General features: G+C 43.3%; 9 non-coding genes across 9 annotated transcripts; all 9 read left to right on the top strand.

Annotated features, from left to right (window-relative positions):
• Window positions 1-896: 896 nt before the first annotated feature.
• trnav-cac (transfer RNA valine (anticodon CAC)) lies at window positions 897-969 on the top strand. Its single transcript has one exon. It is a non-coding gene; the product is annotated as a tRNA-Val (tRNA).
• A 2,673-nt stretch (window positions 970-3,642) lies between these two features.
• Window positions 3,643-3,715, top strand: trnav-cac (transfer RNA valine (anticodon CAC)). Its single transcript has one exon. It is a non-coding gene; the product is annotated as a tRNA-Val (tRNA).
• A 2,674-nt stretch (window positions 3,716-6,389) lies between these two features.
• On the top strand, window positions 6,390-6,462 carry trnav-cac (transfer RNA valine (anticodon CAC)). Its single transcript has one exon. It is a non-coding gene; the product is annotated as a tRNA-Val (tRNA).
• Window positions 6,463-9,136: 2,674 nt separating this feature from the next.
• trnav-aac (transfer RNA valine (anticodon AAC)) lies at window positions 9,137-9,209 on the top strand. The gene has a single exon. It is a non-coding gene; the product is annotated as a tRNA-Val (tRNA).
• A 2,674-nt stretch (window positions 9,210-11,883) lies between these two features.
• Window positions 11,884-11,956, top strand: trnav-aac (transfer RNA valine (anticodon AAC)). The gene has a single exon. It is a non-coding gene; the product is annotated as a tRNA-Val (tRNA).
• Window positions 11,957-14,630: 2,674 nt separating this feature from the next.
• trnav-cac (transfer RNA valine (anticodon CAC)) lies at window positions 14,631-14,703 on the top strand. The gene has a single exon. It is a non-coding gene; the product is annotated as a tRNA-Val (tRNA).
• A 2,675-nt stretch (window positions 14,704-17,378) lies between these two features.
• trnag-ccc (transfer RNA glycine (anticodon CCC)) lies at window positions 17,379-17,451 on the top strand. The gene has a single exon. It is a non-coding gene; the product is annotated as a tRNA-Gly (tRNA).
• Window positions 17,452-20,126: 2,675 nt separating this feature from the next.
• trnaa-ugc (transfer RNA alanine (anticodon UGC)) lies at window positions 20,127-20,199 on the top strand. Its single transcript has one exon. It is a non-coding gene; the product is annotated as a tRNA-Ala (tRNA).
• A 2,672-nt stretch (window positions 20,200-22,871) lies between these two features.
• On the top strand, window positions 22,872-22,944 carry trnav-aac (transfer RNA valine (anticodon AAC)). The gene has a single exon. It is a non-coding gene; the product is annotated as a tRNA-Val (tRNA).
• Window positions 22,945-24,700: the final 1,756 nt, after the last annotated feature.

Below are 24,700 nucleotides of genomic sequence, written 5' to 3' on the forward strand. Positions count from 1 at the left end.
TTACAGCATGGAAGGAGTCATTTAAGCCCATCGTATCTGCACCGGCCAACAAATGCCAAGTTTTAGGTGTGTACCCCTGCACCTTATTGCATTTCATGTGCACGTCTAAGAACTTGTTAAATGTGGTGAGGGTTTCTGCCTGCTTCAAAATGTTCATTGCTGGTAACATGTACATGGGAAGTTGGAAACAGTGAGATAGACTGTAGTGCAAGGGACTGATTATTGTGAAACAACAAAGAAAATATACATTCTGGAAGAATACCATCGAAAAGAAGTGTGACCCTAACAGCCAAAAAGAAGATGAAGTGCTGAGTTCTTTTCAGCAAAAAATTATTTTCCCAAACATTTCTCTGACCGAATCTTCACAAAACAAAAATGATGCTTTTAAAGTCATTAAACCCGAATTTTCGTGCACCCGAATCTTCTGAATCAGATGCCTCTCGTTGTGCCTACTGAATCCATGTCCCTTTCAATATTCTGCTGACATGCACATTATTAAATGTGCCACTAACGCATACAATCAAAGAATAAGGGAATGGTTGCAGCCCTTCGAGCCCATGCCAACTCTCAACAAGTCTCACTCCCCTGTCATTTACCCACAGCTGTGCAATTTTTTGCATTCGGATATTATCCAACTCCGTTTTAAAAGATAAGATTGAGTCTGACTCCACCGCCCTTTAGAGCAGTGTATTCCAGATTCTAACCACTTGCTGAGGAATGGCCACTCCTGTTCCTATGTATAAAGGCAGAGAAACACGTGATCAATTCCTGCCACACTCACAAACTTGCGAAATATCGCACCGTTATTCTATTCTCGTGACACAAGCTCCAGAAGTGTAGTCCAGCTGTTGAGGTTAAAGCTCTGGTTATGTTCCCAACAATGTTACTGCCGCAGCGTTTCCGTAGTGTAGTGGTTATCACGTTCGCCTCACACGCGAAAGGTCCCCGGTTCGAAACCGGGTGGAAACATTATGCAAACGTGTTCAATTAATGATTAGATAAAATTAAATCATTCATATTAGTGGTTCAATATTAACAGAGTGCAGTGTCTCACGATGCTGTTCCATTTGATGATTTCTCTCTACAGTTCTGTTCACACTCAAATTCTACACAGTATCTCTCACTCCCTCCCGTTTCCAGCCCTGACGCTGGAGAAACCATATCTCAAAGCTGCACATTCCGTGCATTCAGGTCAGCTGTGAGAGATTATTAAAGGATCCTGCCACGCCACCACGCTTCACACCAGAAAATTAAAGCCACAAACAAACCCATCGACTAATCGCTCTTCCCCAGCTCCAGAGTGAGTGAGGGCGGGACAAGCCCTAACTTCCGCTCCCACACTCTCCAATCAGCCGCTGCCGGCGGAAAGCGGAGAATGCAGCATCAAACAGCGGTTTACCGCCCTTCACTGGGCTGCAAAATGCCACCGTTCGAGACAACGCTACCCGTACACCGAACAGCAGCCTCATAAGATGCTTCATCTCAGCTACCTGAGTTCGAGCCCCAGCTTGCACGAACACTTCTTCACTGGAAACACCATTAATTATCTGATTGCCACGTTTTGCATCATGAAAGTAATCCTAACCGATAATTATGTAATCATAGAGGTTTACAGCATGGAAGGAGTCATTTAAGCCCATCGTATCTGCACCGGCCAACAAATGTCCAGTTTTAGGTGTGTCCCCCTGCACCTTATTGCATTTCATGTGCACATCTCAGAACTTGTTAAATGTGGTGAGGGTTTCTGCCTGCACCACACTTTCAGGCAGTGAGTTTGAGACCCCCACAAACATCTGCATGCAGAATGTTCACTTCAAATCCCCTTTAACCCTTACACTGATTACTTTTAAATTATGCAGTCTGGTTGTTGACCACTTCACTCTGTGAAATAGACCCTTTTAATCAACAATATCTAGGCCCCTCCTTTTTATTTACACCTTAATGCTGTCGCCCATCAGCCTCCTCTGTTCCAAGGAAAACAAACCCATCCTATCCAATCTGTCCTCATAGCAAAGTTGCTCCTCTCCCGGCAACATCTACGTAAATCTCCTCTGTACCCTCTCCAGCGTATTCACGTCCTTCCTTCAATGCGGTGACTAGAACTGCACGCAGTACTCCAGCTGTGGCCTAACCAGAATTTTATACAGTTCTAGCAAAACCCACTTGCTGTTCTGTTCCTTGCTTCTGCCAATAAATGCAACCATTCCATATGACTTCTTAACCAACTTTTTCAACTGACCAGCTACCTTCAGGGATCTGTGCACAAGCAATCCCAGTTACCTTTGTTCCTCTACACTTCTCAATGTCATACCAGTTGATGTGTATTCCCTTTCCTTGTTAGCCCTCCACAAATGCGCGATCTCTCACATCTCTGGATTAAATTCCATTTGCCACTGCTCTACCCCCTTATCAGTTGATTGATATCTTCCTGGAGTCTCCAGCTTTCTTCTTCATTATCAACCCACTGCCTATTGTAATAACACCTGAAAACTTCGTCATCATAACACCTATATTCAAGTTTAGATCATTGATAAATACCATAAAAAGCAATGGATCTGGCACTGAAAACTGCGGAACCCCACTGGAAACATACTTCCAGTCACAAAAACACCCATCAAACATTACCCTTTGCTTCCTGCCTCTGAGCCAAATTTGGATCCAATGTGCCACTTCGCCCTGAATCACATGGGCTTTTACTTAGATAATGCATAATCATTGAATGTTATCCTGCCTTCATGAGAAAACATCATTAATTGACTGATGATCTTCATTTGCACAACTAAAGAAATGTTAACTGAAAGAGAGTCCTTAATTGAATAACTTATCTGTGCTCTGCACTTTACCTCTGAATCCATAAACCATTTTGGACACTGTGCTTTAGAAGTCTGCTTCAAAATGTTCATTGCTGGTAACATGTACATGAGACGTTGGAAACAGTGAGATAGAGTGTAGTGCAAGGGACTGGTTATTGTGAAACAGCAAAGAAAATATACATTCTGGAAGAATACCATCGAAAAGAAGTGTGGCCCTAACAGCCAAAAAGAAGATGAAGTGCTGAGCCCTTTTCAGCAAAAAATTATTTTCCCAAACATTTCTCTGACCGAATCTTCACAAAACAAAAATGATGCTTTTAAAGTCATTAAACCCAAATTTTCGTGCACCCGAATCTTCTGAATCAGATGCCTCTCGTTGTGCCGAGTGAATCCATGTCCCTTTCAATATTCTGCTGACATGCACACTATTAAATGTGCCACTAACTTATAGAATCAAAGAATAAGGGAATGGTTGCAGCCCGTCGAGCCCATGCCAAGTCTCAACAAGTCTCACTCCCCTGTCATTTACCCACAGCTGTGCAATTTTTTTCATTCGGTTACTTATCAACTCCGTTTTGAAAGATAAGATTGAGTCTGACTCCAACGCCCTTCAGAGCAATGTATTCCAGATTCTAACTACTTGCTGAGGAATGGCCACTCCTGTTCCTATGCATAAAGGCAGAGAAACACGGGATCAATTCCTGCCTCACTCACAACATTGCTAAATATAGCACCGTCATTCTATTCTCGTGACACAAGCTCCAGAAGTGTAGTCCAGCTGTTGAGGTTAAAGCTCTGGTTATGTTCCCAACAATGTTACTGCCACAGCGTTTCCGTAGTGTAGTGGTTATCACGTTCGCCTCACACGCGAAAGGTCCCCGGTTCGAAACCGGGCGGAAACATTATGCAAACGTATTCAATTAATGATTAGATAAAATTAAATCATTCATATTAGTGGTTCAATATTAACAGAGTGCAGTGTCTCACGATGTTGGTCCATTTGCTGATTTCTCTCTGCAGTTCTGTTCACACTCAAATTCTACACAGTGTCTCTCACTCCCTCCCGTTTCCAGCCCTGACGCTGGAGAAACCATATCTCAAAGCTGCACATTCCGTGCATTCAGGTCAGCTGTGAGAGATTATTAAAGGATCCTGCCACGCCACCACGCTTCACACCAGAAAATTAAAGCCACAAACAAACCCATCGACTAATCGCTCTTCCCCAGCTCCAGAGTGAGTGAGGGCGGGACAAGTCCTAACTTCCGCTCCCACACTCTCCAATCAGCCGCTGCCGGCGGAAAGCGGAGAATGCAGCATTAAACAGCGGTTTACCGCCCTTCACTGGGCTGCAAAATGCCACCGTTCGAGACAACGCTCCCCGTACACCAAACAGCAGCCTCATAAGATGCTTCATCTCAGCTTCCTGAGTTCGAGCCCCAGCTTGCATGAATACTTCTTCACTGGAAACACCATTAATTATCTGATTGCCACGTTTTGCATCATGAAAGTAATCCTAACCGATAATTATATAATCATAGAGGTTTACAGCATGGAAGGAGTCATTTAAGCTCATCGTATCTGCACCGGCCAACAAATGTCCAGTTTTAGGTGTGTCCCCCTGCACCTTATTGCATTTCATGTGCACATCTAAGAACTTGTTAAATGTGGTGAGGGTTTCTGCCTGCACCACACTTTCAGGCAGTGAGTTTGAGACCCCCACAAACATCTGCATGCAGCATGTTCACTTCAAATCCCCTTTAACCCTTACACTAATTACTTTTAAATTATGCAGCCTGGTTGTTGACCACTCCACTATGTGAAATAGACCCTTTTAATCAACAATATCTAGGCCTCTCCTATTTTTATACACCTCAATGCGGTCGCCCATCAGCCTCCTCTGTTCCAAGGAAAACAAACCCATCCTATCCAATCTGTCCTCATAGCAATGTTGCTCCACTCCCGGCAACATCTACGTAAATCTCCTCTGTACCCTCTCCAGCGTATTCACGTCCTTCCTTCAATGCGGTGACTAGAACTGCACGCAGTACTCCAGCTGTGGCCGAACCAGAATTTTATACAGTTCTAGCAAAACCCACTTGCTGTTCTGTTCCTTGCTTCTGCCAATAAATGCAACCATTCCATATGACTTCTTAACCAACTTTTTCAACTGACCAGCTACCTTCAGGGATCTGTGCACAAGCAATCCCAGTTACCTTTGTTCCTCTACACTTCTCAATGTCATACCAGTTGATGTGTATTCCCTTTCCTTGTTAGCCCTCCACAAATGCGCGATCTCTCACATCTCTGGATTAAATTCCATTTGCCACTGCTCTACCCCCTTATCAGTTGATTGATATCTTCCTGGAGTCTCCAGCTTTCTTCTTCATTATCAACCCACTGCCTATTTTAATAACACCTGAAAACTTCGTCATCATAACACCTATATTCAAGTTTAGATCATTGATAAATACCATAAAAAGCAATGGATCTGGCACTGAAAACTGCGGAACCCCACTGGAAACATACTTCCAGTCACAAAAACACCCATCAAACATTACCCTTTGCTTCCTGCCTCTGAGCCAAATTTGGATCCAATGTGCCACTTCGCCCTGAATCACATGGGCTTTTACTTAGATAATGCATAATCATTAAATGTTATCCTGCCTTCATGAGAAAACATCATTAATTGACTGATGATCTTCATTTGCACAACTAAAGAAATGTTAACTGAAGGAGAGTCCTTAATTGAATAACTTATCTGTGCTCTGCACTTTACCTCTGAATCCATAAACCATTTTGGACACTGTGCTTTAGAAGTTTGCTTCAAAATGTTCATTGCTGGTAACATGTACATGAGACGTTGGAAACAGTGAGATAGACTGTAGTGCAAGGGACTGGTTATTGTGAAACAGCAAAGAAAATATACATTCTGGAAGAATACCATCGAAAAGAAGTGTGACCCTAACAGCCAAAAAGAAGATGAAGTGCTGAGCCCTTTTCAGCAAAAAATTATTTTCCCAATCTTTTCCCTGACCGAATCTTCACAAAACAAAAATGATGCTTTTAAAGTCATTAAACCCGGATTTTCGTGCACCCGAATCTTCTGAATCAGATGCCTCTCGTTGTGCCGACTGAATCCATGTCCCTTTCAATATTCTGCTGACATGCACACTATTAAATGTGCCACTAACTTATAGAATCAAAGAATAAGGGAATGGTTGCAGCCCGTCGAGCCCATGCCAACTCTCAACAAGTCTCACTCCCCTGTCATTTACCCACAGCTGTGCAATTTTTTTCATTCGGATACTTATCCAACTCCGTTTTGAAAGATAAGATTGAGTCTGACTCCACCGCCCTTCAGAGCAATGTATTCCAGATTCTAACTACTTGCTGAGGAATGGCCACTCCTGTTCCTATGCATAAAGGCAGAGAAACACGGGATCAATTCCTGCCTCACTCACAACATTGCTAAATATAGCACCGTCATTCTATTCTCGTGACACAAGCTCCAGAAGTGTAGTCCAGCTGTTGAGGTTAAAGCTCTGGTTATGTTCCCAACAATGTTACTGCAACAGCGTTTCCGTAGTGTAGTGGTTATCACGTTCGCCTCACACGCGAAAGGTCCCCGGTTCGAAACCGGGCGGAAACATTATGCAAACGTATTCAATTAATGATTAGATAAAATTAAATCATTCATATTAGTGGTTCAATATTGACAGAGTGCAGTGTCTCACGATGTTGGTCCATTTGCTGATTTCTCTCTGCAGTTCTGTTCACACTCAAATTCTACACAGTGTCTCTCACTCCCTCCCGTTTCCAGCCCTGACGCTGGAGAAACCATATCTCAAAGCTGCACATTCCGTGCATTCAGGTCAGCTGTGAGAGATTATTAAAGGATCCTGCCACGCCACCACGCTTCACAACAGAAAATTAAAGCCACAAACAAACCCATCGACTAATCGCTCTTCCCCAGCTCCAGAGTGAGTGAGGGCGGGACAAGTCCTAACTTCCGCTCCCACACTCTCCAATCAGCCGCTGCCGGCGGAAAGCGGAGAATGCAGCATCAAACAGTGGTTTACCGCCCTTCACTGGGCTGCAAAATGCCACCGTTCGAGACAACGCTCCCCGTACACCAAACAGCAGCCTCATAAGATGCTTCATCTCAGCTTCCTGAGTTCGAGCCCCAGCTTGCATGAATACTTCTTCACTGGAAACACCATTAATTATCTGATTGCCACGTTTTGCATCATGAAAGTAATCCTAACCGATAATTATATAATCATAGAGGTTTACAGCATGGAAGGAGTCATTTAAGCCCATCGTATCTGCACCGGCCAACAAATGTCCAGTTTTAGGTGTGTCCCCCTGCACCTTATTGCATTTCATGTGCACATCTAAGAACTTGTTAAATGTGGTGAGGGTTTCTGCCTGCACCACACTTTCAGGCAGTGAGTTTGAGACCCCCACAAACATCTGCATGCAGAATGTTCACTTCAAATCCCCTTTAACCCTTACACTAATTACTTTTAAATTATGCAGCCTGGTTGTTGACCACTCCACTATGTGAAATAGACCCTTTTAATCAACAATATCTAGGCCCCTCCTATTTTTATACACCTCAATGCTGTCGCCCATCAGCCTCCTCTGTTCCAAGGAAAACAAACCCATCCTATCCAATATGTCCTCATAACAAAGTTGCTCCACTCCCGGCAACATCTACGTAAATCTCGTCTGTACCCTCTCCAGCGTATTCACGTTCTTCCTTCAATGCGGTGACCAGAACTGCACGAAGTACTCTAGCTGTGGCCTAACCAGAATTTTATACAGTTCTAGCATAACCCACTTGCTGTTCTGTTCCTTGCTTCTGCCAATAAATGCAACCATTCCATATGACTTCTTAACCAACTTTTCCAACTGGCCAGCTACCTTCAGGGATCTGTGGACAAGCAATCCCAGTTACCTTTGTTCCTCTACACTTCTCAATGTCATACCAGTTGATGTGTATTCCCTTTCCTTGTTAGCCCTCCACAAATGCGCGATCTCTCACATCTCTGGATTAAATTCCATTTGCCACTGCTCTACCCGCTTATCAGTTGATTGATATCTTCCTGGAGTCTCCAGCTTTCTTCTTCATTATAAACCGCACTGCTATTTTAATAACACCTGAAAACTTCGTAATCATAACACCTAGATTCAAGTTTAGATCATTGATAAATACCGTAAAAAGCAATGGATCTGGCACTGAAAACTGCGGAACCCCACTGGAAACATCCTTCCAGTCACAAAAACACCCATCAAACATTACCCTTTGCTTCCTGCCTCTGAGCCAAATTTGGATCCAATTTGCCACTTCGCCCTGAATCACATGGGCTTTTACTTAGAAAATGCATAATCATTAAATGTTATCCTGCCTTCATGGGAAAACATCATTAATTGACTGATGATCTTCATTTGCACAACTAAAGAAATGTTAACTGAAGGAGAGTCCTTAATTGAATAACTTATCTGTGCTCTGCACTTTACCTCTGAATCCATAAACCATTTTGGACACTGTGCTTTAGAAGTCTTTTTCAAAATGTTCCTTGCTGGTAACATGTACATGGGACGTTGGAAACATTGAGATAGACTGTAGTGCAAGGGACTGGTTATTGTGAAACAGCAAAGAAAATATACATTCTGGAAGAATACCATCGAAAAGAAGTGTGGCCCTAACAGCCAAAAAGAAGATGAAGTGCTGAGCCCTTTTCAGCAAAAAATTATTTTCCCAAACATTTCTCTGACCGAATCTTCACAAAACAAAAATGATGCTTTTAAAGTCATTAAACCCAAATTTTCGTGCACCCGAATCTTCTGAATCAGATGCCTCTCGTTGTGCCGAGTGAATCCATGTCCCTTTCAATATTCTGCTGACATGCACACTATTAAATGTGCCACTAACTTATAGAATCAAAGAATAAGGGAATGGTTGCAGCCCGTCGAGCCCATGCCAAGTCTCAACAAGTCTCACTCCCCTGTCATTTACCCACAGCTGTGCAATTTTTTTCATTCGGATACTTATCCAACTCCGTTTTGAAAGATAAGATTGAGTCTGACTCCACCGCCCTTTAGAGCAGTGTGATCCAGATTCTAACCACTTGCTGAGGAATGGCCACTCCTGTTCCGATGTATAAATGCAGAGAAACACGTGATCAATTCCTGCAACACTCACAACCTTGCTAAATACAGCACCGTCATTCTATTCTCGTGACACAAGCTCCACAAGTGTAGTCCAGCTGTTGAGGTTAAAGCTCTGGTTATGTTCCCAACAGTGTTACTTCCACAGCGTTTCCGTAGTGTAATGGTTTTCACGTTCGCCTAACACGCGAAATGTCCCCGGTTCGAAACCGGGTGAAAACATTATGCAAACGTGTTCAATTAATGATTAGAAAAAATTAAATAATTCATATTAGTGGTTCAATATTAACAGAGTGCAGTGTTTCACGATGCTGTTCCGTTTGCTGATTTCTCTCTGCAGTTCTGTTCACACTCAAATTCTACACAGTGTCTCTCACTCCCTCCCGTTTCCAGCCCTGACGCTGGAGAAACCATATCTCAAAGCTGCACATTCCGTGCATTCAAGTCAGCTGTGAGAGATTATTAAAGGATCCTGCCACGCCGCCACGCTTCACAACAGCAAATTAAAGCCACAAACAAACCCATCGACTAATCACTATTCCCCAGCTCAAAAGTGAGTGAGGGCGGGACAAGCCCTAACTTCCACTCCCACACTCTCCAATCAGCCGCTGCCGGCGGAAAGCGGAGAATGCAGCATCAAACAGCGGTTTACCGCCCTTCAATGGGCTGCAAAATGCCACCATTCGAGACAACGCTCCCTGCACACCGAGCAGCAGCCTCATAGGATGCTTCATCTCGGTTTCCGGAGTTCGAGCCCCAGCTTGCACAAACACTTCTTCACTGGAAACACCATTAATTTTCTGATTGCCACGTTTTGCTTCATGAAAGTAATCCTAACCGATAATTATATAATCATAGAGGTTTACAGCATGGAAGGAGTCATTTAAGCCCATCGTATCTGCACCGGCCAACAAATGCCGAGTTTTAGGCGTGTACCCTTGCACCTTATTGCATTTCATGTGCACATCTAAGAACTTGTTAAATGTGGTGAGGGTTTCTGCCTGCACCACACTTTCAGGCAATGAGTTTGAGACCCTCACAAACATCTGCATGCAGAATGTTCACCTCAAATCCCCTTTAAACCTGACACTAATTACTTTTAAATTATGCAGCCTGGTTGTTGACCACTCCACTCTGTGAAATAGACCCTTTTAATCAACAATATCTAGGCCGCTCTTATTTTTATACACCTCAATGCTGTCGCCCATCAGCCTCCTCTGTTCCAAGGAAAACAAACCCATCCGAATCAATCTGTCCTCCCAGCAAAGTTGCTCCACTCCCTGTAACATCTACGTAAATCTCCTCTGTTCCCGCTCTAGCTTATTCATGTTCTTCCTTCAATGCGGTGATCAGAACTGCACGCTGTACTCCAGCTGTGGCCTAAACAGAATTTTGTACAGGTCTAGCATAACCCACTTGCTGTTCTGTTCCTTGCTTCTGCCAATAAATGCAACCATTCCATATGACTTCTTAACCAACTTTTCCAACTGTCCAGCTACCTTCAGGGATCTGTGGACAAGCAATCCCAGTTACCTTTGTTCCTCAACACTTCTCAATGTCATACGAGTTGATGTGTATTCCCTTTCCTTGTTAGCCCTCCACAAATGCGCGATCTCTCACATCTCTGGTTTAAATTCAATTTGCCACTGCTCTACCCCCTTATCAGTTGATTGATATCTTCCTGGAGTCTCCAGCTTTCTTCTTCATTATCAACCACACTGCCTATTTTAATAACACCTGAAAACTTCGTAATCATAACACTTATATTCAAGTTTAGATCATTGATAAATACCATAAAAAGCAATGGATCTGGCACTGAAAACTGTGGAACCCCACTGGAAACATCCTTCCAGTCACAAAAACACCCATCAAACTTTACCCTTTGCTTCCTGCCTGTGAGCCAAATTTGGATCCAATTTGCCACTGCGCCCTGAATCACATGGGCTTTTACTGAGAAAATGCATAATCATTAAATGTTATCCTGCCTTCATGGGAAAACATCATTAATTGACTGATGATCTTCATTTGCACAACTAAAGAAATGTTAACTGAAGGAGAGTCCTTAATTGAATAACTTATCTGTGCTCTGCACTTTAGCTCTGAATCCATAAACCATTTTGGACACTGTGCTTTAGAAGTCTGCTTCAAAATGTTCATTGCTGGTAACATGTACATGAGACGTTGGAAACAGTGAGATAGACTGTAGTGCAAAGGACTGGTTATTGTGAAACAGCAAAGAAAATATACATTCTGGAAGAATACTATCGAAAAGAAGTGTGGCCCTAACAGCCAAAAAGAAGATGAAGTGCTGAGCCCTTTTCAGCAAAAATTTATTTTTCAAACATTTCTCTGACCGAATCTTCATAAAAGAAAAATGATGCTTTTAAAGTCATTAAACCCGAATTTTCGTGCACCCGAATCTTCTGAATCAGATGCCTCTCGTTGTGTCGACTGAATCCATGTCCCTTTCAATATTCTGCTGACATGCACACTATTAAATGTGCCACTAACTTATAGAATCAAAGAATAAGGGAATGGTTGCAGCCCGTCGAGCCCATGCCAACTCTCAACAAGTCTCACTCCCCTGTCATTTACACACAGCTGTGCAATTTTTTTCATTCGGATACTTATCCAACTCCGTTTTGAAAGATAAGATTGAGTCTGACTCCACCGCCCTTTGGAGAAGTGTTTTCCAGATTCTAACCACTTGCTGAGGAATGGCCACTCCTGTTCCTATGTATAAAGGCAGAGAAACACGGGATCAATTCCTGCCACACTCACAACCTTGCTAAATATAGCACCGTTATTCGATTCTCGTGACACAAGCTCCAGAAGTGTGGTCCAGCTGTTGAGGTTAAAGCTCTGGTTATGTTCCCAACGAGGTTATTGCACCAGCGTTTCCGTAGTGTAGTGGTTATCACGTTCACCTAACACGCGAAAGGTCCCCGGTTCGAAACCGGGCGGAAACATTATGCAAACGTGTTCAAATAATTATAAGATAAAATTAAATCATTCAGATTAGTGGTTCAATGTTAACAGAGTGCAGTTTCTCACGATGCTGTTCCGTTTGCTGATTTCTCTCTACAGTTCTGTTCACACTCAAATTCTACACAGTGTCTCTCACTCCCTCCCGTTTCCAATCCTGACGCTGGAGAAACCATATCTCAAAGCTGCACATTCCGTGCATTCAGGTCAGCTGTGAGAGATTATTAAAGGATCCTGCCACGCCACCACGCTTCACAACAGAAAATTAAAGCCACAAACAAACCCATTGACTAATCGCTCTTCCTCAGCTCCAGAGTGAGTGAGGGCGGGACAAGCCCTAACTTCCGCTCCCACACTCTCCAATCAGCCGCTGCCGGCGGAAAGCGGAGAATGCAGCATCAAACAGCGGTTTACCGCCCTTCACTGGGCTGCAAAATGGCACCGTTCGAGACAACGCACCCCGTGCTCCGAACAGCAGCCTCATAAGATGCTTCATCTCAGCTTCCTGAGTTCGAGCCCCAGCTTGCACGAACACTTCTTCACTAGAAACAGCATTAATTATCTGATTGCCACGTTTTGCATCATGAAAGTAATCCTAACCGATAATTATATAATCATAGAGGTTTACAGCATGGAAAGAGTCATTTACGCCCGTCGTATCTGCACCGGCCAACAAATGCCCAGTTTTAGGTGTGTACCCCTGCACCTTATTGCATTTCATGTGCACATCTCCGAACTGGTTAAATGTGGTGAGGGTTTCTGCCTGCACCACAATTTCAGGCAGTGAGTTTGAGACCCCCACAAACATCTGCATGCAGAATGTTCACTTCAAATCCCCTTTAACCCTTACACTAATTACTTTTAAATTATGCAGCCTGGTTGTTGACCAGTCCACTATGTGAAATAGACCCTTTTAATCAACAATATCTCGGCCCCTCCTATTTTTATACACCTCAATGCGGTCGCCCATCAGCTTCCTCTGTTCCAAGGAAAACAAACCCATCCTATCCAATCTGTCCTCATAGCAAAGTTGCTCCACTCCCGGCAACATCTACGTAAATCTCCTCTGTACCCTCTCCAGCGTATTCACGTTCTTCCTTCAATGCGGTGACCAGAACTGCACGCAGAACTACAGCTGTGGCCTAACCAGAATTTTTTACAGTTCTAGCATAACCCACTTGCTGTTCTGTTCCTTGCTTCTGCCAATAAATGCAACCTTTCCATATGAATTCTTAATCAACTTTTCCAACTGGTCAGCTACCTTCAGGGATCTGTGGACAAGCAATCCCAGTTACCTTTGTTCCTCTACACTTCTCAATGTCATACCAGTTGATGTGTATTCCCTTTCCTTGTTAGCCCTCCACAAATGCGCGATCTCTCACATCTCTGGATTAAATTCAGTTTGCCACTGCTCTACCCCCTTATCAGTTGATTGATATCTTCCTGGAGTCTCCAGCTTTCTTCTTCATTATCAACCACACTTCCTATTTTAATAACACCTCAAAACTTCGTAATCATAACACCTATATTCAAGTTTAGATCATTGATAAATACCATAAAAAGCAATGGATCTGGCACTCAAAACTGTGGAACCACACTGGAAACATCCTTCCAATCACAAAAACACCCATCAAACATTACCCTTTGCTTCCTGCCTCTGAGCCAAATTTGGATCCAATTTGCCACTTCGCCCTGAATCACATGGGCTTTTACTTAGAAAATGCATAATCATTAAATGTTATCCTGCCTTCATGGGAAAACATCATTAATTGACTGATGATCTTCATTTGCACAACTAAAGAAATGTTATCTGAAGGAGAATCCTTAATTGAATAACTTACCTGTGCTCTGCACTTTACCTCTGAATCCATAAACCATTTTGGACACTGTGCTTTAGAAGTCTGCTTCAAAATGTTCATTGCTGGTAACATGTACATGAGACGTTGGAAACAGTGAGATAGACTGCAGTGCAAGGGACTGGTTATTGTGAAACAGCAAAGAAAATATACATTCTGGAAGAATACCATCGAAAAGAAGTGTGGCCCTAACAGCCAAAAAGAAGATGAAGTGCTGAGCCCTTTTCAGCAAAAAATTCTTTTTCAAACATTTCTCTGACCGAATCTTCACAAAAGAAAAATGATGCTTTTAAAGTCATTAAACCCGAATTTTCATGCACCGGAATCTTCTGAATCAGATGCCTCTCGTTGTGCCGACTGAATCCATGTCCCTTTCAATATTCTGCTGACATGCACACTATTAAATGTGCCACTAACTTATAGAATCAAAGAATAAGGGAATCGATGCAGCCCGTCGAGCCCATTCCAACTCTCAACAAGTCTCACTCCCCTGTCACTTACCCACAGCTGTGCAATTTTTTTCATTCGGATACTTATCCAGCTCCGTTTTGAAAGATAAGATTGAGTCTGACTCCACCGCCCTGTAGAGCAATGTATTCCAGATTCTAACTACTTGCTGAGGAATGGCCACTCCTGTTCTTATGTTTTAAGGCAGAGAAACACGGGATCAATTCCTGCCTCACTCACAACCTTGCGAAATATAGCACCGTCATTCTATTCTCGTGACACAAGCTCCAGAAGTGTAGTCCAGCTGTTGAGGTTAAAGCTCTGGTTATGTTCCCAACGATGTTACTGGCACAGCGTTTCCGTAGTGTAGTGGTTATCACGTTTGCCTCACACGCGCAAGGTCCCCGGTTCGAAACCGGGCGGAAACATTATGCAAACGTGTTCAATTAATGATTAGATAAAATTAAATCATTCATATTAGTGGTTCAATATTAACAGAGTGCAGTGTCTCACGATGCTGGTCCATTTGCTGATTTCTCTCTGCAGCTCTGTTCACACTCAAATTTTACACAGTGTCTCTCACTCCCTCCCGTTTCCAGCCCTGACGCTGGAGAAACCATATCTCAAAGCTGCACATTCCGTGCATTCAGGTCAGCTGTGAGAGATTATTAAAGGATCCTGCCACGCCACCACGCTTCACACCAGAAAATTAAAGCCACAAACAAACCCATCGACTAATCGCTCTTCACCAGCTCCAGAGTGAGTGAGGGCGGGACAAGCCCTAACTTCCACTCCCACACTCTCCAATCAGCCGCTGCCGGCGGAAAGCGGAGAATGCAGCATCAAACAGCGGTTTACCGCCCTTCACTGGGCTGCAAAATGCCACCGTTCGAGACAACGCTCCCCGTACACCAAACAGCAGCCTCATAAGATGCTTCATCTCAGCTTCCTGAGTTCGAGCCCCAGCTTGCACGAACACTTCTTCACTGGAAACACCATTAATTATCTGATTGCCACGTTTTGCATCATGAAAGTAATCCTAACCGATAATTATATAATCATAGAGGTTTACAGCATGGAAGGAGTCATTTAAGCCCATCGTATCTGCACCGGCCAACAAATGTCCAGTTTTAGGTGTGTCCCCCTGCACCTTATGGCATTTCATGTGCACATCTCAGAACTTGTTAAATGTGGTGAGGGTTTCTGCCTGCACCACACTTTCAGGCAGTGAGTTTGAGACCCCCACAAACATCTGCATGCAGAATGTTCACTTCAAATCCGCTTTAACCCTTACACTAATTACTTTTAAATTATGCAGCCTGGTTGTTGACCACTCCACTATGTGAAATAGACCCTTTTAATCAACAATATCTAGGCCCCTCCTTTTTATTTACACCTTAATGCTGTCGCCCATCAGCCTCCACTGTTCCAAGGAAAACAAACCCATCCTATCCAATCTGTCCTCATAGCAAAGTTGCTCCACTCCCGGCAACATCTACGTAAATCTCCTCTGTACCCTCTCCAGCGTATTCACGTTCTTCCTGCGATGCGGTGACCAGAACTGCACGCAGAACTCCAGCTGTGGCCTAACCAGAATTTTATACAGTTCTAGCATAACCCACTTGCTGTTCTGTTCCTTGCTTCTGCCAATAAATGCAACCATTCCATATGAATTCTGAATCAACTTTTCCAACTGGTCAGCTACCTTCAGGGATCTGTGGACAAGCAATCCCAGTTACCTTTGTTCCTCTACACTTCTCAATGTCATACCAGTTGATGTGTATTCCCTTTCCTTGTTAGCCCTCCACAAATGCGCGATCTCTCACATCTCTGGATTAAATTCAGTTTGCCACTGCTCTACCCCCTTATCAGTTGATTGATATCTTCCTGGAGTCTCCAGCTTTCTTCTTCATTATCAACCACACTGCCTATTTTAATAACACCTGAAAACTTCGTAATCATAACACCTATATTCAAGTTTAGATCATTGATAAATACCATAAAAAGCAATGGATCTGGCACTGAAAACTGTGGAACCACACTGGAAACATCCTTCCAGTCACAAAAACACCCATCAAACATTACCCTTTGCTTCCTGCCTCTGAGCCAAATTTGGATCCAATTTGCCACTTCGCCCTGAATCACATGGGCTTTTACTTAGAAAATGCATAATCATTAAATGTTATCCTGCCTTCATGGGAAAACATCATTAATTGACTGATGATCTTCATTTGCACAACTAAAGAAATGTTATCTGAAGGAGAATCCTTAATTGAATAACTTATCTGTGCTCTGCACTTTACCTCTGAATCCATAAACCATTTTGGACACTGTGATTTAGAAGTCTGCTTCAAAATGTTCATTGCTGGTAACATGTACATGAGACGTTGGAAACAGTGAGATAGATTGTAGTGCAAGGGACTGGTTATAGTGAAACAGCAAAGAAAATATACATTCTGGAAGAATATCATCGAAAGGAAGTGTGGCCCTAACAGCCAAAAAGAAGATGAAGTGCTGAGCCCTTTTCAGCAAAAAATTATTTTCCCAAACATTTCTCTGACCGTATCTTCACAAAACAAAAATGATGCTTTTAAAATCATTAAACCCGAATTTTCGTGCACCCGAAGCTTCTGAATCAGATGCCTCTCGTTGTGCCGACTGAATCCATGTCCCTTTCAATATTCTGCTGACATGCACACTATTAAATGTGCCACTAACTTATAGAATCAAAGAATAAGGGAATGGTTGCAGCCCGTGGAGCCCATGCCAACTCTCAACAAGTCTCACTCCCCTGTCATTTACCCACAGCTGTGCAATTTTTTTCATTCGGATACGTATCCAACTCCGTTTTGAAAGATAAGATTGAGTCTGACTCCACCGCCCCTTAGAGCAGTGTATTCCAGATTCTAACCACTTGCTGAGGAATGACCATTCTTGTTCCTATGTATAAAGGCAGAGAAACACGGGATCAATTCCTGCCTCACTCACAACCTTGCTAAATATAGCACCGTCATTCTATTCTCGTGACACAAGCTCCATAAGTGCAGTCCAGCTGTTGAGGTTAAAGCTCTGGATATGTTCCCAACAATGTTACTGCCACAGCGTTTCCGTAGTGTAGTGGTTATCACGTTCGCCTCCCACGTGAAAGGTTCCCAGTTCGAAACCGGGCAGAAACATTATGCAAACGTGTTCAATTCATGATTAGATAAAATTAAATCATTCATATTAGTGGTTCAATATTAACAGAGAGCAGTGTCTCACGATGCTGGTCCATTTGCTGATTTCTCTCTGCAGTTCTGTTCACACTCAAATTCTACACAGTGTCTATCACTCCCTCCCGATTCCAGCCCTGACGCTGGAGAAACCATATCTCAAAGCTGCACATTCCGTGCATTCAGGTCAGCTGTGAGAGATTATTAAAGGATCCTGCCACGCCACCACGCTTCACAACAGAAAATTAAAGCCACAAACAAACCCATCGACTGATCGCTCTTCCCCAGCTCCAGAGTGAGTGAGGGCGGGACAAACCCTAACTTCCGCTCCCACACTCTCCAATCAGCCGCTGCCGGCGGAAAGCGGAGAATGCAGCATCAAACAGCGGTTTACCGCCCTTCACTGGGCTGCAAAATGCCACCGTTCGAGACAACGCTCCCCGTACACCGAACAGCAGCCTCATAAGATGCTTCATCTCAGCTTCCTGAGTTCGAGCCCCAGCTTGCACGAACACTTCTTCAATGGAAACACCATTAATTATCTGATTGCCACGTTTTGCATCATGAAAGTAAACCTAACCGATAATTATATAATCATAGAGGTTTACAGCATGGAAGGAGTCATTTAAGCCCATCGTATCTGCACCGGCCAACAAATGCCCAGTTTTAGGTGTGTCCCACTGCACCTTATTGCATTTCATGTGCACATCTAAGAACTTGTTAAATGTGGTGAGGGTTTCTGCCTGCACCACACTTTCAGGCAATGAGTTTGAGACCCCCACAAACATCTGCATGCAGAATGTTCACTTCAAATCCCCTTTAACCCTTACACTAATTAATTTGAAATTATGCAGCCTGGTTGTTGGCCACTCCGCTATGTGAAATAGACCCCTTTTAAAAAACAATATCTAGGCCCCTCCTATTTTTATACACCTCAATACTGTCGCCCATCAGCCTCCTCTGTTCCAAGGAAAACAAACCCATCCTATCCAATCTGTCCTCATAGCAAAGTTGCTCCACTCCCGGCAACAACTACGTAAATCTCCTCTGTACCCTCTCCAGCGTATTCACGTCCTTCCTTCAATGCGGTGACTAGAACTGCACGCAGTACTCCAGCTGTGGCCTAACCAGAATTTTATACAGTTCTAGCATAAACCACTTGCTGTTCTGCTCCTTGCTTCTGCCAATAAATGCAACCATTCCATATGACTTCTTAACCAACTTTTCCAACTGGCCAGCTACCTTCAGGGATCTGTGGACAAGCAATCCCAGTTACCTTTGTTCCTCTACACTTCTCAATGTCATACCAGTTGATGTGTATTCCCTTTCCTTGTTAGCCCTCCACAAATGCGCGATCTCTCACATCTCTGGATTAAATTCCATTTGCCACTGCTCTACCCCCTTATCAGTTGATTGATATCTTCCTGTAGTCTCCAGCTTTCTTCTTCATTATCAACCCACTGCCTATTTTAATAACACCTGAAAACTTCGTGATCATAACACCTATAATCAAGTTTAGATCATTGATAAATACCATAAAAGCAATGGATCTGGCACTGAAAACTGTGGAACCCCACTGGAAACATCCTTCCAGTCACAAAATCACCCATCAAACATTACCCTTTGCTTCATGCCTGTGAGCCAAATTTGGATCCAATTTGCCACTTCGCCCTGAATCACATGGGCTTTTACTTAGAAAATGCATAATCATTAAATGTTATCCTGCCTTCATGGGAAAACATCATTAATTGACTTGATGATCTTCATTTGCAAAACTAAAGAAATGTTAACTGAAGGAGAGTCCTTAATTGAATAACTTATCTGTGCTCTGCACTTTACCTCTGAATCCATAAACCATATTGGACAGTGTGCTTTAGAAGTCTGCTCCAAAATGTTCCTTGCTGGTAACATGTACATGGGACGTTGGAAACAGTGAGATAGACTGCAGTGCAAGGGACTGATTATTGTGAAAAAGCAAACAAAATATACATTCTGGAAGAATACCATCGAAAAGAAGTGTGGCCCTAACAGCCAAAAAGAAGATGAAGTGCTGAGCCCTTTTCAGCAAAAAATTATTTTTCAAACATTTCTCTGACCGAATCTTCACAAAAGAAAAATGATGCTTTTAAAGTCATTAAACTCGAATTTTCGTGCACACGAATCTTCTGAATCAGATGCCTCTCGTTGTGCCGACTGAATCCATGTCCCTTTCAATATTCTGCTGACATGCACACTATTAAATGTGCCACTAACTTATAGAATCAAAGAATAAGGGAATGGATGCAGCCCGTCGAGCCCATGCCAACTCTCAACAAGTCTCACTCCCCTGTCATTTACCCACAGCTGTGCAATTTTTTTCATTCGGATACTTATCCAACTCCATTTTGAAAGATAAGATTGAGTCTGACTCCACCGCCCTGTAGAGAAGTGTATTCCAGATTCTTAACCACTTGCTCAGGAATGGCCACACCTGTTCCTATGTATAAAGGCAGAGAAACACGGGATCAATTCCTGCCACACTCACAACCTTGCTAAATATAGCACCGTTATTCTATTCTCGTGACACAAGCTCCAGAAGTGTAGTCCAGCTGTTGAGGTTAAAGCTCTGGTTATGTTCCCAACAATGTTACTGCAGCAGCGTTTCCGTAGTGTAGTGGTTATCATGTTAGCCTTGCACGCGAAAAGTCCCCGGTTCAAAACCGGGCGGAAACATTATGCAAACGTGTTCAATTAATGATTAGATAAAATTAAATCATTCATATTAGTGGTTCAATATTAACAGAGTGCAGTGTCTCACGATGCTGGTCCATTTGCTGATTTCTCTCTACAGTTCTGTTCACACTCAAATTCTTCACAGTGTCTCTCACTCCCTCCCGTTTCCAGCCCTGACGCTGGAGAAACCATATCTCAAAGCTGCACATTCCGTGCATTCAGGTCAGCTGTGAGCTTTTATTAAAGGATCCTGCCACGCCACCAAGCTTCACAACAGAAAATTAAAGCCACAAACAAACCCATCGACTAATCGCTCTTCCCCAGCTCCAGAATGAGTGAGGGCGGGACAAGCCCTAACTTCCGCTCCCACACTTTCCAATCAGCCGCTGCCGGCGGAAAGCGGAGAATGCAGCATCAAACAGCGGTTTACAGCCCTTCACTGGGCTGCAAAATGCCACCGTTCGAGACAACGCTCCCCGTACACCGAACAGCAGCCTCATAAGATGCTTCATCTCAGCTTCCTGAGTTCGAGCCCCAGCTTGCACGAACACTTCTTCACTGGAAACACCATTAATTATCTGATTGCCACGTTTTGCATCATGAAAGTAATCCTAACCGATAATTATATAATCATAGAGGTTTACAGCATGGAAGGAGTCATTTAAGCCCATCGTATCTGCACCGGCCAACAAATGCCCAGTTTTAGGTGTGTCCCCCTGCACCTTATTGCATTTCATGTGCACATCTAAGAACTTGTTAAATGTGGTGAGGGTTTCTGCCTGCACCACACTTTCAGGCAGTGAGTTTGAGACCCCCATAATCATCTGCATGCAGAATGTTCACTTCAAATCCCCTTTAACCCTTACACTAATTACTTTGAAATTATGCAGCCTGGTTGTTGACCACTCCGCTATGTGAAATGGACCACTTTAAACAACAATATCTAGGCCCCTCCTATTTTTATACACCTCAATACTGTCGCCCATCAGCCTCCTCTGTCCAAGGAAAACAAACCCATCCTATCCAATCTGTCCTCATAGCAAAGTTGCTCCACTCCCGGCAACAACTACGTAAATCTCCTCTGTACCCTCTCCAGCGTATTAACGTCCTTCCTTCAATGCGGTGACTAGAACTGCACGCAGTACTCATGCTGTGGCCTAACCAGAATTTTATACAGTTCTAGCATAACCCACTTGCTGTTCTGTTCCTTGCTTCTGCCAATAAATGCTACCATTCCATATGACTTCTTAACCAACTTTTCCAACTGGCCAGCTACCTTCAGGGATCTGTGGACAAGCAATCCCAGTTACCTTTGTTCCTCTACACTTCTCAATGTCATACCAGTTGATGTGTATTCCCTTTCCTTGTTAGCCCTCCACAAATGCGCTATCACTCACATCTCTGGATTAAATTCCATTTGCCACTGCTCTACCCCCTTATCTGTTGATTGATATCTTCCTGGAGTCTCCAGCTTTCTTCTTCATTATCAACCCACTGCCTATTTTAATAACACCTGAAAACTTCGTAATCATAACACCTATATTCAAGTTTAGATCATTGATAAATACCATAAAAAGCAATGGATCTGGCACTGAAAACTGCGGAACCCCACTGGAATCATCCTTCCAGTCATAAAAACACCCATCAAACATTACCCTTTGCTTACTGCCTCTGAGCCAAATTTGGATCCAATATGCCACTTCGCCCTGAATCACATGGGCATTTACTTAGAAAATGCATAATCATTAAATGTTATCCTGCCTTCATGGGAAAACATCATTAATTGACTGATGATCTTCATTTGCACAACTAAAGAAATGATAACTGAAGGAGAGTCCTTAATTGAATAACTTATCTGTGCTCTGCACTTTACCTCTGAATCCATAAACCATTTTGGACACTGTGCTTTAGAAGTCTGCTTCAAAATGTTCATTGCTGGTAACATGTACATGAGACGTTAGAAACAGTGAGATAGACTATAGTGCAAGGGACTGGTTATTGTGAAACAGCAAAGAAAATATACATTCTGGAAGAATACCATCGAAAAGAAGTGTGGCCCTAACAGCCAAAAAGAATATGAAGTGCTGAGCCCTTTTCAGCAAAAAATTATTTTTCAAACATTTCTCTGACCGAATCTTCACAAAAGAAAAATGATGCTTTTAAAGTCATTAAACCCGAATTTTCATGCACCGGAATCTTCTGAATCAGATGCCTCTCGTTGTGCCGACTGAATCCATGTCCCTTTCAATATTCTGCTGACATGCACACTATTAAATGTGCCACTAACTTATAGAATCAAAGAATAAGGGAATGGATGCAGCCCGTCGAGCCCATGCCAACTCTCAACAAGTCTCACTCCCCTGTCATTTACCCACAGCTGTGCAATTTTTTTCATTCGGATACTTATCCAACTCCGTTTTGAAAGATAAGATTGAGTCTGACTCCACCGCCCTTTAGAGAAGTGTATTCCAGATTCTAACCACTTGCTGAGGAATGGCCACTCCTGTTCCTATGTATAAAGGCAGAGAAACACGGGATCAATTCCTGCCACACTCACAACCTTGCTAAATATAGCACCGTTATTCGATTCTCGTGACACAAGCTCCAGAAGTGTGGTCCAGCTGTTGAGATTAAAGCTCTGGTTGTGTTCCCAACGATGTTACTGCACCAGCGTTTCCGTAGTGTAGTGGTTATCACGTTCGCCTAACACGCGAAAGGTCCCCTGTTCGAAACCGGGCGGAAACATTATGCAAACGTGTTCAATTAATTATAAGATAAAAATAAATCATTCAGATTAGTGGTTCAATGTTAAAAGAGTGCAGTGTCTCACGATGCTATTCCATTTGCTGATTTCTCTCTACAGTTCTGTTCACACTCAAATTCTACACAGTGTCTCTCACTCCCTCCCGTTTCCAATCCTGACGCTGGAGAAACCATATCTCAAAGCTGCACATTCCGTGCATTCAGGTCAGCTGTGAGAGATTATTAAAGGATCCTGCCACGCCACCACGCTTCACAACAGAAAATTAAAGCCACAAACAAACCCATCGACTAATCGCTCTTCCTCAGCTCCAGAGTGAGTGAGGGCGGGACAAGCCCTAACTTCCGCTCCCACACTCTCCAATCAGCCGCTGCCGGCGGAAAGCGGAGAATGCAGCATCAAACAGCGGTTTACCGCCCTTCACTGGGCTGCAAAATGCCACCGTTCCAGACAACGCTCCCCGTGCTCCGAACAGCAGCCTCATAAGATGCTTCATCTCAGCTTCCTGAGTTCGAGCCCCAGCTTGCACGAACACTTCTTCACTAGAAACAGCATTAATTATCTGATTGCCACGTTTTGCATCATGAAAGTAATCCTAACCGATAATTATATAATCATAGAGGTTTACAGCATGGAAAGAGTCATTTACGCCCATCGTATCTGCACCGGCCAACAAATGCCCAGTTTTAGGTGTGTACCCCTGCACCTTATTGCATTTCATGTGCACATCTACGAACTGGTTAAATGTGGTGAGGGTTTCTGCCTGCACCACACTTTCAGGCAGTGAGTTTGAGACCCCCACAAACATCTGCATGCAGAATGTTCACTTCAAATCCCCTTTAACCCTTACACTAATTACTTTTAAATTATGCAGCCTGGTTGTTGACCACTCCACTATGTGAAATAGACCCTTTTAATCAACAATATCTAGGCCCCTCCTATTTTTATACACCTCAATGCGGTCGCCCATCAGCTTCCTCTGTTCCAAGGAAAACAAACCCATCCTATCCAATCTGTCCTCATAGCAAAGTTGCTCCACTCCCGGCAACATCTACGTAAATCTCCTCTGTACCCTCTCCAGCGTATTCACGTTCTTCCTTCAATGCGGTGACCAGAACTGCACGCAGAACTCTAGCTGTGGCCTAACCAGAATTTTATACAGTTCGAGCATAACCCACTTGCTGTTCTGTTCCTTGCTTCTGCCAATAAATGCAACCATTCCATATGAATTCTTAATCAACTTTACCAACTGGTCAGCTACCTTCAGGGATCTGATAACAAGCAATCCCAGTTACCTTTGTTCCTCTACACTTCTCAATGTCATACCAGTTGATGTGTATTCCCTTTCCTTGTTAGCCCTCCACAAATGCGCGATCTCTCACATCTCTGGATTAAATTCAGTTTGCCACTGCTCTACCCCCTTATCAGTTGATTGATATCTTCCTGGAGTCTCCAGCTTTCTTCTTCATTATCAACCACACTGCCTATTTTAATAACACCTGAAAACTTCGTAATCATAACACCTATATTCAAGTTTAGATCATTGATAAATACCATAAAAAGCAATGGATCTGGCACTGAAAACTGTGGAACCACACAGGAAACATCCTTCCAGTCACAAAAACACCCATCAAACATTACCCTTTGCTTCCTGCCTCTGAGCCAAATTTGGATCCAATTTGCAACTTCGCCCTGAATCACATGGGCTTTTACTTTGAAAATGCATAATCATTAAATGTT

Source organism: Pristiophorus japonicus, chromosome 3 (assembly GCF_044704955.1).
Source record: "Pristiophorus japonicus isolate sPriJap1 chromosome 3, sPriJap1.hap1, whole genome shotgun sequence".
Classification (NCBI taxonomy): Eukaryota; Metazoa; Chordata; class Chondrichthyes; family Pristiophoridae; genus Pristiophorus; species Pristiophorus japonicus.